At 45.2% G+C, this 12,579-nt stretch overlaps 9 non-coding genes across 9 annotated transcripts; all 9 read left to right on the forward strand.

Moving 5' to 3' along the window:
• Nucleotides 1-856: 856 nt before the first annotated feature.
• On the forward strand, nt 857-1,047 carry LOC141237597 (U2 spliceosomal RNA). The gene has a single exon (XR_012303126.1). It is a non-coding gene; the product is annotated as a U2 spliceosomal RNA (small nuclear RNA).
• A 1,122-nt stretch (nt 1,048-2,169) lies between these two features.
• On the forward strand, nt 2,170-2,360 carry LOC141237598 (U2 spliceosomal RNA). Its single transcript, XR_012303127.1, has one exon. It is a non-coding gene; the product is annotated as a U2 spliceosomal RNA (small nuclear RNA).
• Nucleotides 2,361-3,478: 1,118 nt separating this feature from the next.
• LOC141237600 (U2 spliceosomal RNA) lies at nt 3,479-3,669 on the forward strand. Its single transcript, XR_012303129.1, has one exon. It is a non-coding gene; the product is annotated as a U2 spliceosomal RNA (small nuclear RNA).
• A 1,117-nt stretch (nt 3,670-4,786) lies between these two features.
• On the forward strand, nt 4,787-4,977 carry LOC141237601 (U2 spliceosomal RNA). The gene has a single exon (XR_012303130.1). It is a non-coding gene; the product is annotated as a U2 spliceosomal RNA (small nuclear RNA).
• Nucleotides 4,978-6,097: 1,120 nt separating this feature from the next.
• Nucleotides 6,098-6,288, forward strand: LOC141237602 (U2 spliceosomal RNA). The gene has a single exon (XR_012303131.1). It is a non-coding gene; the product is annotated as a U2 spliceosomal RNA (small nuclear RNA).
• A 1,118-nt stretch (nt 6,289-7,406) lies between these two features.
• On the forward strand, nt 7,407-7,597 carry LOC141237603 (U2 spliceosomal RNA). The gene has a single exon (XR_012303132.1). It is a non-coding gene; the product is annotated as a U2 spliceosomal RNA (small nuclear RNA).
• Nucleotides 7,598-8,714: 1,117 nt separating this feature from the next.
• On the forward strand, nt 8,715-8,905 carry LOC141237604 (U2 spliceosomal RNA). The gene has a single exon (XR_012303133.1). It is a non-coding gene; the product is annotated as a U2 spliceosomal RNA (small nuclear RNA).
• Nucleotides 8,906-10,025: 1,120 nt separating this feature from the next.
• On the forward strand, nt 10,026-10,216 carry LOC141237605 (U2 spliceosomal RNA). Its single transcript, XR_012303134.1, has one exon. It is a non-coding gene; the product is annotated as a U2 spliceosomal RNA (small nuclear RNA).
• Nucleotides 10,217-11,338: 1,122 nt separating this feature from the next.
• Nucleotides 11,339-11,529, forward strand: LOC141237606 (U2 spliceosomal RNA). Its single transcript, XR_012303135.1, has one exon. It is a non-coding gene; the product is annotated as a U2 spliceosomal RNA (small nuclear RNA).
• Nucleotides 11,530-12,579: the final 1,050 nt, after the last annotated feature.

A 12,579-nucleotide genomic window follows, 5' to 3' on the forward strand; every position in this document is an offset into this window, starting at 1 on the left:
TATTAGGCAAGCATTTTGGAGCTTTCACCTAAATAACTACAGGTGGTGAGATAAGCTGCACAATATAATTGACCTTTCAGTATATTGTTGCACACACACCATCTATTTAGCAAATGCCCTTGTTATCAACAGCAGCCTTTTAAACTCACCTGAGCTAACAGGTATGTGAGCTGGTTACTCTGCTGCGCTTAAAATTTCTTTTTTGGTTTGCTACAATGCCTTTTCTGAAACGTTGTCTCCCTCTGCTGGAACACTGACTTCTTTCATTTAATGCCTGCAGACTATAAAAGAGAAACCAACCCAAAAAGTTTGGTTGATTAGTCTGTGGCATTCTTTTAAACTGTTGCTTATGGCGGTCTCTGTGAGCTTCTCAGTGACATTCAGCCATCCAGGTATCCCGCCTGCAGTAGACGGAATGTGGCAATGGAACGCTGGCTGCGCGTGTCATAATAGGCTCTGAGCCTTTATATACCTGCGCACAGCAGCAGCCACCTTCAGTCTGCTGCTGGACAGCCAGCAGCAGCAGCAGCAGGAGAGGTAATTAATCAGCAACCCTCCTGCTAAGAGTAGACAGCTGCTCGTTCCACCCCCCCCCCGCCTTAATTGGTTCTCCTCCCTTCCAACGGTGTTGAAGCGGGTGGGAACAGCCGGGGGTTGAGGGTACTGTGCTAAAATAGGTGGAGTTATGCAGATCTAAAACGCGTGGATTGCAGCAGCAGCAAGCTGAAAAGTGCAGGCATGTGAGGGATCTAGAGGTTGACAGCATGTCTTCTTAACGGGAGTCCAGGTGGCCATCTCCACAAATGGACTTTTCAGAATCCTTGGGTGGCACCGTAGTCAGAAACCAATTCTGGTTATCGCTTCTCGGCCTTTTGGCTAAGATCAAGTGTAGTATCTGTTCTTATCAGTTTAATATCTGATACGTCCCCTATCTGGGGACCATATATTAAATGGATTTTTAGAACAGGGAGATGGAAAAAGAGCTTGCTCTGTCCACTCCACGCATTGACCTGGTATTGCAGTATCTCCAGGACCGGTGCACCCCTTCTTTAATGCAGTTTCTAAAATCAGAAAGAATTGAATTCAATGCTTTTTGTTCATTTTGCTTGTTTGTCGGATTTTGGGATGGACTCTTTGGCTTTGCTTTTCTTCTCCTCATTGGATTTTTCATGTTAAAAGTTGCAGAAGCCAGATGACAAGCTCATTTTGGTTCAACTTCAGCAACTGTGCATTGCATTGCCATGTAATGTAATGTAATGCAATGCTATCTATCTAGCTCTCCCTCTATACTTCCTTTTGGATAAACAGACATATTAGGCAAGCATTTTGGAGCTTTCACCTAAATAACTACAGGTGGTGAGATAAGCTGCACAATATAATTGACCTTTCAGTATATTGTTGCACACACACCATCTATTTAGCAAATGCCCTTGTTATCAACAGCAGCCTTTTAAACTCACCTGAGCTAACAGGTATGTGAGCTGGTTACTCTGCTGCGCTTAAAATTTCTTTTTTGGTTTGCTACAATGCCTTTTCTGAAACGTTGTCTCCCTCTGCTGGAACACTGACTTCTTTCATTTAATGCCTGCAGACTATAAAAGAGAAACCAACCCAAAAAGTTTGGTTGATTAGTCTGTGGCATTCTTTTAAACTGTTGCTTATGGCGGTCTCTGTGAGCTTCTCAGTGACATTCAGCCATCCAGGTATCCCGCCTGCAGTAGACGGAATGTGGCAATGGAACGCTGGCTGCGCGTGTCATAATAGGCTCTGAGCCTTTATATACCTGCGCACAGCAGCAGCCACCTTCAGTCTGCTGCTGGACAGCCAGCAGCAGCAGCAGCAGGAGAGGTAATTAATCAGCAACCCTCCTGCTAAGGGTAGACAGCTGCTCGTTCCACCCCCCCCCCCCGCCTTAATTGGTTCTCCTCCCTTCCAACGGTGTTGAGGCGGGTGGGAACAGCCGGGGGTTGAGGGTACTGTGCTAAAAGAGGTGGAGTTATGCAGATCTAAAACGCGTGGATTGCAGCAGCAGCAAGCCGAAAAGTGCAGGCATGTGAGGGATCTAGAGGTTGACAGCATGTCTTCTTAACGGGAGTCCAGGTGGCCATCTCCACAAATGGACTTTTCAGAATCCTTGGGTGGCACCGTAGTCGGAAACCAATTCTGGTTATCGCTTCTCGGCCTTTTGGCTAAGATCAAGTGTAGTATCTGTTCTTATCAGTTTAATATCTGATACGTCCCCTATCTGGGGACCATATATTAAATGGATTTTTAGAACAGGGAGATGGAAAAAGAGCTTGCTCTGTCCACTCCACGCATTGACCTGGTATTGCAGTATCTCCAGGACCGGTGCACCCCTTCTTTAATGCAGTTTCTAAAATCAGAAAGAATTGAATTCAATGCTTTTTGTTCATTTTGCTTGTTTGTCGGATTTTGGGATGGACTCTTTGGCTTTGCTTTTCTTCTCCTCATTGGATTTTTCCTGTTAAAAGTTGCAGAAGCCAGATGACAAGCTCATTTTGGTTCAACTTCAGCAACTGTGCATTGCATTGCCATGTAATGTAATGTAATGCAATGCTATCTATCTAGCTCTCCCTCTATACTTCCTTTTGGATAAACAGACATATTAGGCAAGCATTTTGGAGCTTTCACCTAAATAACTACAGATGGTGAAATAAGCTGCACAATATAATTGACCTTTCAGTATATTGTTGCACACACACCATCTATTTAGCAAATGCCCTTGTTATCAACAGCAGCCTTTTAAACTCACCTGAGCTAACAGGTATGTGAGCTGGTTACTCTGCTGCGCTTAAAATTTCTTTTTTGGTTTGCTACAATGCCTTTTCTGAAACGTTGTCTCCCTCTGCTGGAACACTGACTTCTTTCATTTAATGCCTGCAGACTATAAAAGAGAAACCAACCCAAAAAGTTTGGTTGATTAGTCTGTGGCATTCTTTTAAACTGTTGCTTATGGCGGTCTCTGTGAGCTTCTCAGTGACATTCAGCCATCCAGGTATCCCGCCTGCAGTAGACGGAATGTGGCAATGGAACGCTGGCTGCGCGTGTCATAATAGGCTCTGAGCCTTTATATACCTGCGCACAGCAGCAGCCACCTTCAGTCTGCTGCTGGACAGCCAGCAGCAGCAGCAGGAGAGGTAATTAATCAGCAACCCTCCTGCTAAGGGTAGACAGCTGCTCGTTCCACCCCCCCCCCCGCCTTAATTGGTTCTCCTCCCTTCCAACGGTGTTGAGGCGGGTGGGAACAGCCGGGGGTTGAGGGTACTGTGCTAAAAGAGGTGGAGTTATGCAGATCTAAAACGCGTGGATTGCAGCAGCAGCAAGCCGAAAATTGCAGGCATGTGAGGGATCTAGAGGTTGACAGCATGTCTTCTTAACGGGAGTCCAGGTGGCCATCTCCACAAATGGACTTTTCAGAATCCTTGGGTGGCACCGTAGTCGGAAACCAATTCTGGTTATCGCTTCTCGGCCTTTTGGCTAAGATCAAGTGTAGTATCTGTTCTTATCAGTTTAATATCTGATACGTCCCCTATCTGGGGACCATATATTAAATGGATTTTTAGAACAGGGAGATGGAAAAAGAGCTTGCTCTGTCCACTCCACGCATTGACCTGGTATTGCAGTATCTCCAGGACCGGTGCACCCCTTCTTTAATGCAGTTTCTAAAATCAGAAAGAATTGAATTCAATGCTTTTTGTTCATTTTGCTTGTTTGTCGGATTTTGGGATGGACTCTTTGGCTTTGATTTTCTTCTCATTGGATTTTTCATGTTAAAAGTTGCAGAAGCCAGATGACAAGCTCATTTTGGTTCAACTTCAGCAACTGTGCATTGCATTGCCATGTAATGTAATGTAATGCAATGCTATCTATCTAGCTCTCCCTCTATACTTCCTTTTGGATAAACAGACATATTAGGCAAGAATTTTGGAGCTTTCACCTAAATAACTACAGGTGGTGAGATAAGCTGCACAATATAATTGACCTTTCAGTATATTGTTGCACACACACCATCTATTTAGCAAATGCCCTTGTTATCAACAGCAGCCTTTTAAACTCACCTGAGCTAACAGGTATTTGAGCTGGTTACTCTGCTGCGCTTAAAATTTCTTTTTTGGTTTGCTACAATGCCTTTTCTGAAACGTTGTCTCCCTCTGCTGGAACACTGACTTCTTTCATTTAATGCCTGCAGACTATAAAAGAGAAACCAACCCAAAAAGTTTGGTTGATTAGTCTGTGGCATTCTTTTAAACTGTTGCTTATGGCGGTCTCTGTGAGCTTCTCAGCGACATTCAGCCATCCAGGTATCCCGCCTGCAGTAGACGGAATGTGGCAATGGAACGCTGGCTGCGCGTGTCATAATAGGCTCTGAGCCTTTATATACCTGCGCACAGCAGCAGCCACCTTCAGTCTGCTGCTGGACAGCCAGCAGCAGCAGCAGCAGGAGAGGTAATTAATCAGCAACCCTCCTGCTAAGGGTAGACAGCTGCTCGTTCCACCCCCCCCCCGCCTTAATTGGTTCTCCTCCCTTCCAACGGTGTTGAGGCGGGTGGGAACAGCCGGGGGTTGAGGGTACTGTGCTAAAAGAGGTGGAGTTATGCAGATCTAAAACGCGTGGATTGCAGCAGCAGCAAGCCGAAAAGTGCAGGCATGTGAGGGATCTAGAGGTTGACAGCATGTCTTCTTAACGGGAGTCCAGGTGGCCATCTCCACAAATGGACTTTTCAGAATCCTTGGGTGGCACCGTAGTCGGAAACCAATTCTGGTTATCGCTTCTCGGCCTTTTGGCTAAGATCAAGTGTAGTATCTGTTCTTATCAGTTTAATATCTGATACGTCCCCTATCTGGGGACCATATATTAAATGGATTTTTAGAACAGGGAGATGGAAAAAGAGCTTGCTCTGTCCACTCCACGCATTGACCTGGTATTGCAGTATCTCCAGGACCGGTGCACCCCTTCTTTAATGCAGTTTCTAAAATCAGAAAGAATTGAATTCAATGCTTTTTGTTCATTTTGCTTGTTTGTCGGATTTTGGGATGGACTCTTTGGCTTTGCTTTTCTTCTCCTCATTGGATTTTTCATGTTAAAAGTTGCAGAAGCCAGATGACAAGCTCATTTTGGTTCAACTTCAGCAACTGTGCATTGCATTGCCATGTAATGTAATGTAATGCAATGCTATCTATCTAGCTCTCCCTCTATACTTCCTTTTGGATAAACAGACATATTAGGCAAGCATTTTGGAGCTTTCACCTAAATAACTACAGGTGGTGAGATAAGCTGCACAATATAATTGACCTTTCAGTATATTGTTGCACACACACCATCTATTTAGCAAATGCCCTTGTTATCAACAGCAGCCTTTTAAACTCACCTGAGCTAACAGGTAAGTGAGCTGGTTACTCTGCTGCGCTTAAAATTTCTTTTTTGGTTTGCTACAATGCCTTTTCTGAAACGTTGTCTCCCTCTGCTGGAACACTGACTTCTTTCATTTAATGCCTGCAGACTATAAAAGAGAAACCAACCCAAAAAGTTTGGTTGATTAGTCTGTGGCATTCTTTTAAACTGTTGCTTATGGCGGTCTCTGTGAGCTTCTCAGCGACATTCAGCCATCCAGGTATCCCGCCTGCAGTAGACGGAATGTGGCAATGGAACGCTGGCTGCGCGTGTCATAATAGGCTCTGAGCCTTTATATACCTGCGCACAGCAGCAGCCACCTTCAGTCTGCTGCTGGACAGCCAGCAGCAGCAGCAGCAGGAGAGGTAATTAATCAGCAACCCTCCTGCTAAGGGTAGACAGCTGCTCGTTCCACCCCCCCCCCGCCTTAATTGGTTCTCCTCCCTTCCAACGGTGTTGAGGCGGGTGGGAACAGCCGGGGGTTGAGGGTACTGTGCTAAAAGAGGTGGAGTTATGCAGATCTAAAACGCGTGGATTGCAGCAGCAGCAAGCCGAAAAGTGCAGGCATGTGAGGGATCTAGAGGTTGACAGCATGTCTTCTTAACGGGAGTCCAGGTGGCCATCTCCACAAATGGACTTTTCAGAATCCTTGGGTGGCACCGTAGTCGGAAACCAATTCTGGTTATCGCTTCTCGGCCTTTTGGCTAAGATCAAGTGTAGTATCTGTTCTTATCAGTTTAATATCTGATACGTCCCCTATCTGGGGACCATATATTAAATGGATTTTTAGAACAGGGAGATGGAAAAAGAGCTTGCTCTGTCCACTCCACGCATTGACCTGGTATTGCAGTATCTCCAGGACCGGTGCACCCCTTCTTTAATGCAGTTTCTAAAATCAGAAAGAATTGAATTCAATGCTTTTTGTTCATTTTGCTTGTTTGTCGGATTTTGGGATGGACTCTTTGGCTTTGCTTTTCTTCTCCTCATTGGATTTTTCATGTTAAAAGTTGCAGAAGCCAGATGACAAGCTCATTTTGGTTCAACTTCAGCAACTGTGCATTGCATTGCCATGTAATGTAATGTAATGCAATGCTATCTATCTAGCTCTCCCTCTATACTTCCTTTTGGATAAACAGACATATTAGGCAAGCATTTTGGAGCTTTCACCTAAATAACTACAGGTGGTGAGATAAGCTGCACAATATAATTGACCTTTCAGTATATTGTTGCACACACACCATCTATTTAGCAAATGCCCTTGTTATCAACAGCAGCCTTTTAAACTCACCTGAGCTAACAGGTATGTGAGCTGGTTACTCTGCTGCGCTTAAAATTTCTTTTTTGGTTTGCTACAATGCCTTTTCTGAAACGTTGTCTCCCTCTGCTGGAACACTGACTTCTTTCATTTAATGCCTGCAGACTATAAAAGAGAAACCAACCCAAAAAGTTTGGTTGATTAGTCTGTGGCATTCTTTTAAACTGTTGCTTATGGCGGTCTCTGTGAGCTTCTCAGTGACATTCAGCCATCCAGGTATCCCGCCTGCAGTAGACGGAATGTGGCAATGGAACGCTGGCTGCGCGTGTCATAATAGGCTCTGAGCCTTTATATACCTGCGCACAGCAGCAGCCACCTTCAGTCTGCTGCTGGACAGCCAGCAGCAGCAGCAGGAGAGGTAATTAATCAGCAACCCTCCTGCTAAGGGTAGACAGCTGCTCGTTCCACCCCCCCCCCCGCCTTAATTGGTTCTCCTCCCTTCCAACGGTGTTGAGGCGGGTGGGAACAGCCGGGGGTTGAGGGTACTGTGCTAAAAGAGGTGGAGTTATGCAGATCTAAAACGCGTGGATTGCAGCAGCAGCAAGCCGAAAATTGCAGGCATGTGAGGGATCTAGAGGTTGACAGCATGTCTTCTTAACGGGAGTCCAGGTGGCCATCTCCACAAATGGACTTTTCAGAATCCTTGGGTGGCACCGTAGTCGGAAACCAATTCTGGTTATCGCTTCTCGGCCTTTTGGCTAAGATCAAGTGTAGTATCTGTTCTTATCAGTTTAATATCTGATACGTCCCCTATCTGGGGACCATATATTAAATGGATTTTTAGAACAGGGAGATGGAAAAAGAGCTTGCTCTGTCCACTCCACGCATTGACCTGGTATTGCAGTATCTCCAGGACCGGTGCACCCCTTCTTTAATGCAGTTTCTAAAATCAGAAAGAATTGAATTCAATGCTTTTTGTTCATTTTGCTTGTTTGTCGGATTTTGGGATGGACTCTTTGGCTTTGATTTTCTTCTCATTGGATTTTTCATGTTAAAAGTTGCAGAAGCCAGATGACAAGCTCATTTTGGTTCAACTTCAGCAACTGTGCATTGCATTGCCATGTAATGTAATGTAATGCAATGCTATCTATCTAGCTCTCCCTCTATACTTCCTTTTGGATAAACAGACATATTAGGCAAGAATTTTGGAGCTTTCACCTAAATAACTACAGGTGGTGAGATAAGCTGCACAATATAATTGACCTTTCAGTATATTGTTGCACACACACCATCTATTTAGCAAATGCCCTTGTTATCAACAGCAGCCTTTTAAACTCACCTGAGCTAACAGGTATGTGAGCTGGTTACTCTGCTGCGCTTAAAATTTCTTTTTTGGTTTGCTACAATGCCTTTTCTGAAACGTTGTCTCCCTCTGCTGGAACACTGACTTCTTTCATTTAATGCCTGCAGACTATAAAAGAGAAACCAACCCAAAAAGTTTGGTTGATTAGTCTGTGGCATTCTTTTAAACTGTTGCTTATGGCGGTCTCTGTGAGCTTCTCAGCGACATTCAGCCATCCAGGTATCCCGCCTGCAGTAGACGGAATGTGGCAATGGAACGCTGGCTGCGCGTGTCATAATAGGCTCTGAGCCTTTATATACCTGCGCACAGCAGCAGCCACCTTCAGTCTGCTGCTGGACAGCCAGCAGCAGCAGCAGCAGGAGAGGTAATTAATCAGCAACCCTCCTGCTAAGGGTAGACAGCTGCTCGTTCCACCCCCCCCCCGCCTTAATTGGTTCTCCTCCCTTCCAACGGTGTTGAGGCGGGTGGGAACAGCCGGGGGTTGAGGGTACTGTGCTAAAAGAGGTGGAGTTATGCAGATCTAAAACGCGTGGATTGCAGCAGCAGCAAGCCGAAAAGTGCAGGCATGTGAGGGATCTAGAGGTTGACAGCATGTCTTCTTAACGGGAGTCCAGGTGGCCATCTCCACAAATGGACTTTTCAGAATCCTTGGGTGGCACCGTAGTCGGAAACCAATTCTGGTTATCGCTTCTCGGCCTTTTGGCTAAGATCAAGTGTAGTATCTGTTCTTATCAGTTTAATATCTGATACGTCCCCTATCTGGGGACCATATATTAAATGGATTTTTAGAACAGGGAGATGGAAAAAGAGCTTGCTCTGTCCACTCCACGCATTGACCTGGTATTGCAGTATCTCCAGGACCGGTGCACCCCTTCTTTAATGCAGTTTCTAAAATCAGAAAGAATTGAATTCAATGCTTTTTGTTCATTTTGCTTGTTTGTCGGATTTTGGGATGGACTCTTTGGCTTTGCTTTTCTTCTCCTCATTGGATTTTTCATGTTAAAAGTTGCAGAAGCCAGATGACAAGCTCATTTTGGTTCAACTTCAGCAACTGTGCATTGCATTGCCATGTAATGTAATGTAATGCAATGCTATCTATCTAGCTCTCCCTCTATACTTCCTTTTGGATAAACAGACATATTAGGCAAGCATTTTGGAGCTTTCACCTAAATAACTACAGGTGGTGAGATAAGCTGCACAATATAATTGACCTTTCAGTATATTGTTGCACACACACCATCTATTTAGCAAATGCCCTTGTTATCAACAGCAGCCTTTTAAACTCACCTGAGCTAACAGGTAAGTGAGCTGGTTACTCTGCTGCGCTTAAAATTTCTTTTTTGGTTTGCTACAATGCCTTTTCTGAAACGTTGTCTCCCTCTGCTGGAACACTGACTTCTTTCATTTAATGCCTGCAGACTATAAAAGAGAAACCAACCCAAAAAGTTTGGTTGATTAGTCTGTGGCATTCTTTTAAACTGTTGCTTATGGCGGTCTCTGTGAGCTTCTCAGCGACATTCAGCCATCCAGGTATCCCGCCTGCAGTAGACGGAATGTGGCAATGGAACGCTGGCTGCGCGTGTCATAATAGGCTCTGAGCCTTTATATACCTGCGCACAGCAGCAGCCACCTTCAGTCTGCTGCTGGACAGCCAGCAGCAGCAGCAGCAGGAGAGGTAATTAATCAGCAACCCTCCTGCTAAGGGTAGACAGCTGCTCGTTCCACCCCCCCCCCGCCTTAATTGGTTCTCCTCCCTTCCAACGGTGTTGAGGCGGGTGGGAACAGCCGGGGGTTGAGGGTACTGTGCTAAAAGAGGTGGAGTTATGCAGATCTAAAACGCGTGGATTGCAGCAGCAGCAAGCCGAAAAGTGCAGGCATGTGAGGGATCTAGAGGTTGACAGCATGTCTTCTTAACGGGAGTCCAGGTGGCCATCTCCACAAATGGACTTTTCAGAATCCTTGGGTGGCACCGTAGTCGGAAACCAATTCTGGTTATCGCTTCTCGGCCTTTTGGCTAAGATCAAGTGTAGTATCTGTTCTTATCAGTTTAATATCTGATACGTCCCCTATCTGGGGACCATATATTAAATGGATTTTTAGAACAGGGAGATGGAAAAAGAGCTTGCTCTGTCCACTCCACGCATTGACCTGGTATTGCAGTATCTCCAGGACCGGTGCACCCCTTCTTTAATGCAGTTTCTAAAATCAGAAAGAATTGAATTCAATGCTTTTTGTTCATTTTGCTTGTTTGTCGGATTTTGGGATGGACTCTTTGGCTTTGCTTTTCTTCTCCTCATTGGATTTTTCATGTTAAAAGTTGCAGAAGCCAGATGACAAGCTCATTTTGGTTCAACTTCAGCAACTGTGCATTGCATTGCCATGTAATGTAATGTAATGCAATGCTATCTATCTAGCTCTCCCTCTATACTTCCTTTTGGATAAACAGACATATTAGGCAAGCATTTTGGAGCTTTCACCTAAATAACTACAGGTGGTGAGATAAGCTGCACAATATAATTGACCTTTCAGTATATTGTTGCACACACACCATCTATTTAGCAAATGCCCTTGTTATCAACAGCAGCCTTTTAAACTCACCTGAGCTAACAGGTATGTGAGCTGGTTACTCTGCTGCGCTTAAAATTTCTTTTTTGGTTTGCTACAATGCCTTTTCTGAAACGTTGTCTCCCTCTGCTGGAACACTGACTTCTTTCATTTAATGCCTGCAGACTATAAAAGAGAAACCAACCCAAAAAGTTTGGTTGATTAGTCTGTGGCATTCTTTTAAACTGTTGCTTATGGCGGTCTCTGTGAGCTTCTCAGTGACATTCAGCCATCCAGGTATCCCGCCTGCAGTAAACGGAATGTGGCAATGGAACGCTGGCTGCGCGTGTCATAATAGGCTCTGAGCCTTTATATACCTGCGCACAGCAGCAGCCACCTTCAGTCTGCTGCTGGACAGCCAGCAGCAGCAGCAGGAGAGGTAATTAATCAGCAACCCTCCTGCTAAGGGTAGACAGCTGCTCGTTCCACCCCCCCCCCCCCCCGCCTTAATTGGTTCTCCTCCCTTCCAACGGTGTTGAGGCGGGTGGGAACAGCCGGGGGTTGAGGGTACTGTGCTAAAAGAGGTGGAGTTATGCAGATCTAAAACGCGTGGATTGCAGCAGCAGCAAGCCGAAAAGTGCAGGCATGTGAGGGATCTAGAGGTTGACAGCATGTCTTCTTAACGGGAGTCCAGGTGGCCATCTCCACAAATGGACTTTTCAGAATCCTTGGGTGGCACCGTAGTCGGAAACCAATTCTGGTTATCGCTTCTCGGCCTTTTGGCTAAGATCAAGTGTAGTATCTGTTCTTATCAGTTTAATATCTGATACGTCCCCTATCTGGGGACCATATATTAAATGGATTTTTAGAACAGGGAGATGGAAAAAGAGCTTGCTCTGTCCACTCCACGCATTGACCTGGTATTGCAGTATCTCCAGGACCGGTGCACCCCTTCTTTAATGCAGTTTCTAAAATCAGAAAGAATTGAATTCAATGCTTTTTGTTCATTTTGCTTGTTTGTCGGATTTTGGGATGGACTCTTTGGCTTTGCTTTTCTTCTCCTCATTGGATTTTTCATGTTAAAAGTTGCAGAAGCCAGATGACAAGCTCATTTTGGTTCAACTTCAGCAACTGTGCATTGCATTGCCATGTAATGTAATGTAATGCAATGCTATCTATCTAGCTCTCCCTCTATACTTCCTTTTGGATAAACAGACATATTAGGCAAGCATTTTGGAGCTTTCACCTAAATAACTACAGGTGGTGAGATAAGCTGCACAATATAATTGACCTTTCAGTATATTGTTGCACACACACCATCTATTTAGCAAATGCCCTTGTTATCAACAGCAGCCTTTTAAACTCACCTGAGCTAACAGGTATGTGAGCTGGTTACTCTGCTGCGCTTAAAATTTCTTTTTTGGTTTGCTACAATGCCTTTTCTGAAACGTTGTCTCCCTCTGCTGGAACACTGACTTCTTTCATTTAATGCCTGCAGACTATAAAAGAGAAACCAACCCAAAAAGTTTGGTTGATTAGTCTGTGGCATTCTTTTAAACTGTTGCTTATGGCGGTCTCTGTGAGCTTCTCAGTGACATTCAGCCATCCAGGTATCCCGCCTGCAGTAGACGGAATGTGGCAATGGAACGCTGGCTGCGCGTGTCATAATAGGCTCTGAGCCTTTATATACCTGCGCACAGCAGCAGCCACCTTCAGTCTGCTGCTGGACAGCCAGCAGCAGCAGCAGCAGGAGAGGTAATTAATCAGCAACCCTCCTGCTAAGAGTAGACAGCTGCTCGTTCCACCCCCCCCCCGCCTTAATTGGTTCTCCTCCCTTCCAACGGTGTTGAAGCGGGTGGGAACAGCCGGGGGTTGAGGGTACTGTGCTAAAATAGGTGGAGTTATGCAGATCTAAAACGCGTGGATTGCAGCAGCAGCAAGCTGAAAAGTGCAGGCATGTGAGGGATCTAGAGGTTGACAGCATGTCTTCTTAACGGGAGTCCA

Source organism: Phyllobates terribilis, unplaced genomic scaffold, assembly GCF_046119375.1.
Source record: "Phyllobates terribilis strain yellow unplaced genomic scaffold, ASM4611937v1 Scaffold_734__1_contigs__length_741531, whole genome shotgun sequence".
Lineage (NCBI taxonomy): Eukaryota > Metazoa > Chordata > Amphibia > Anura > Dendrobatidae > Phyllobates > Phyllobates terribilis.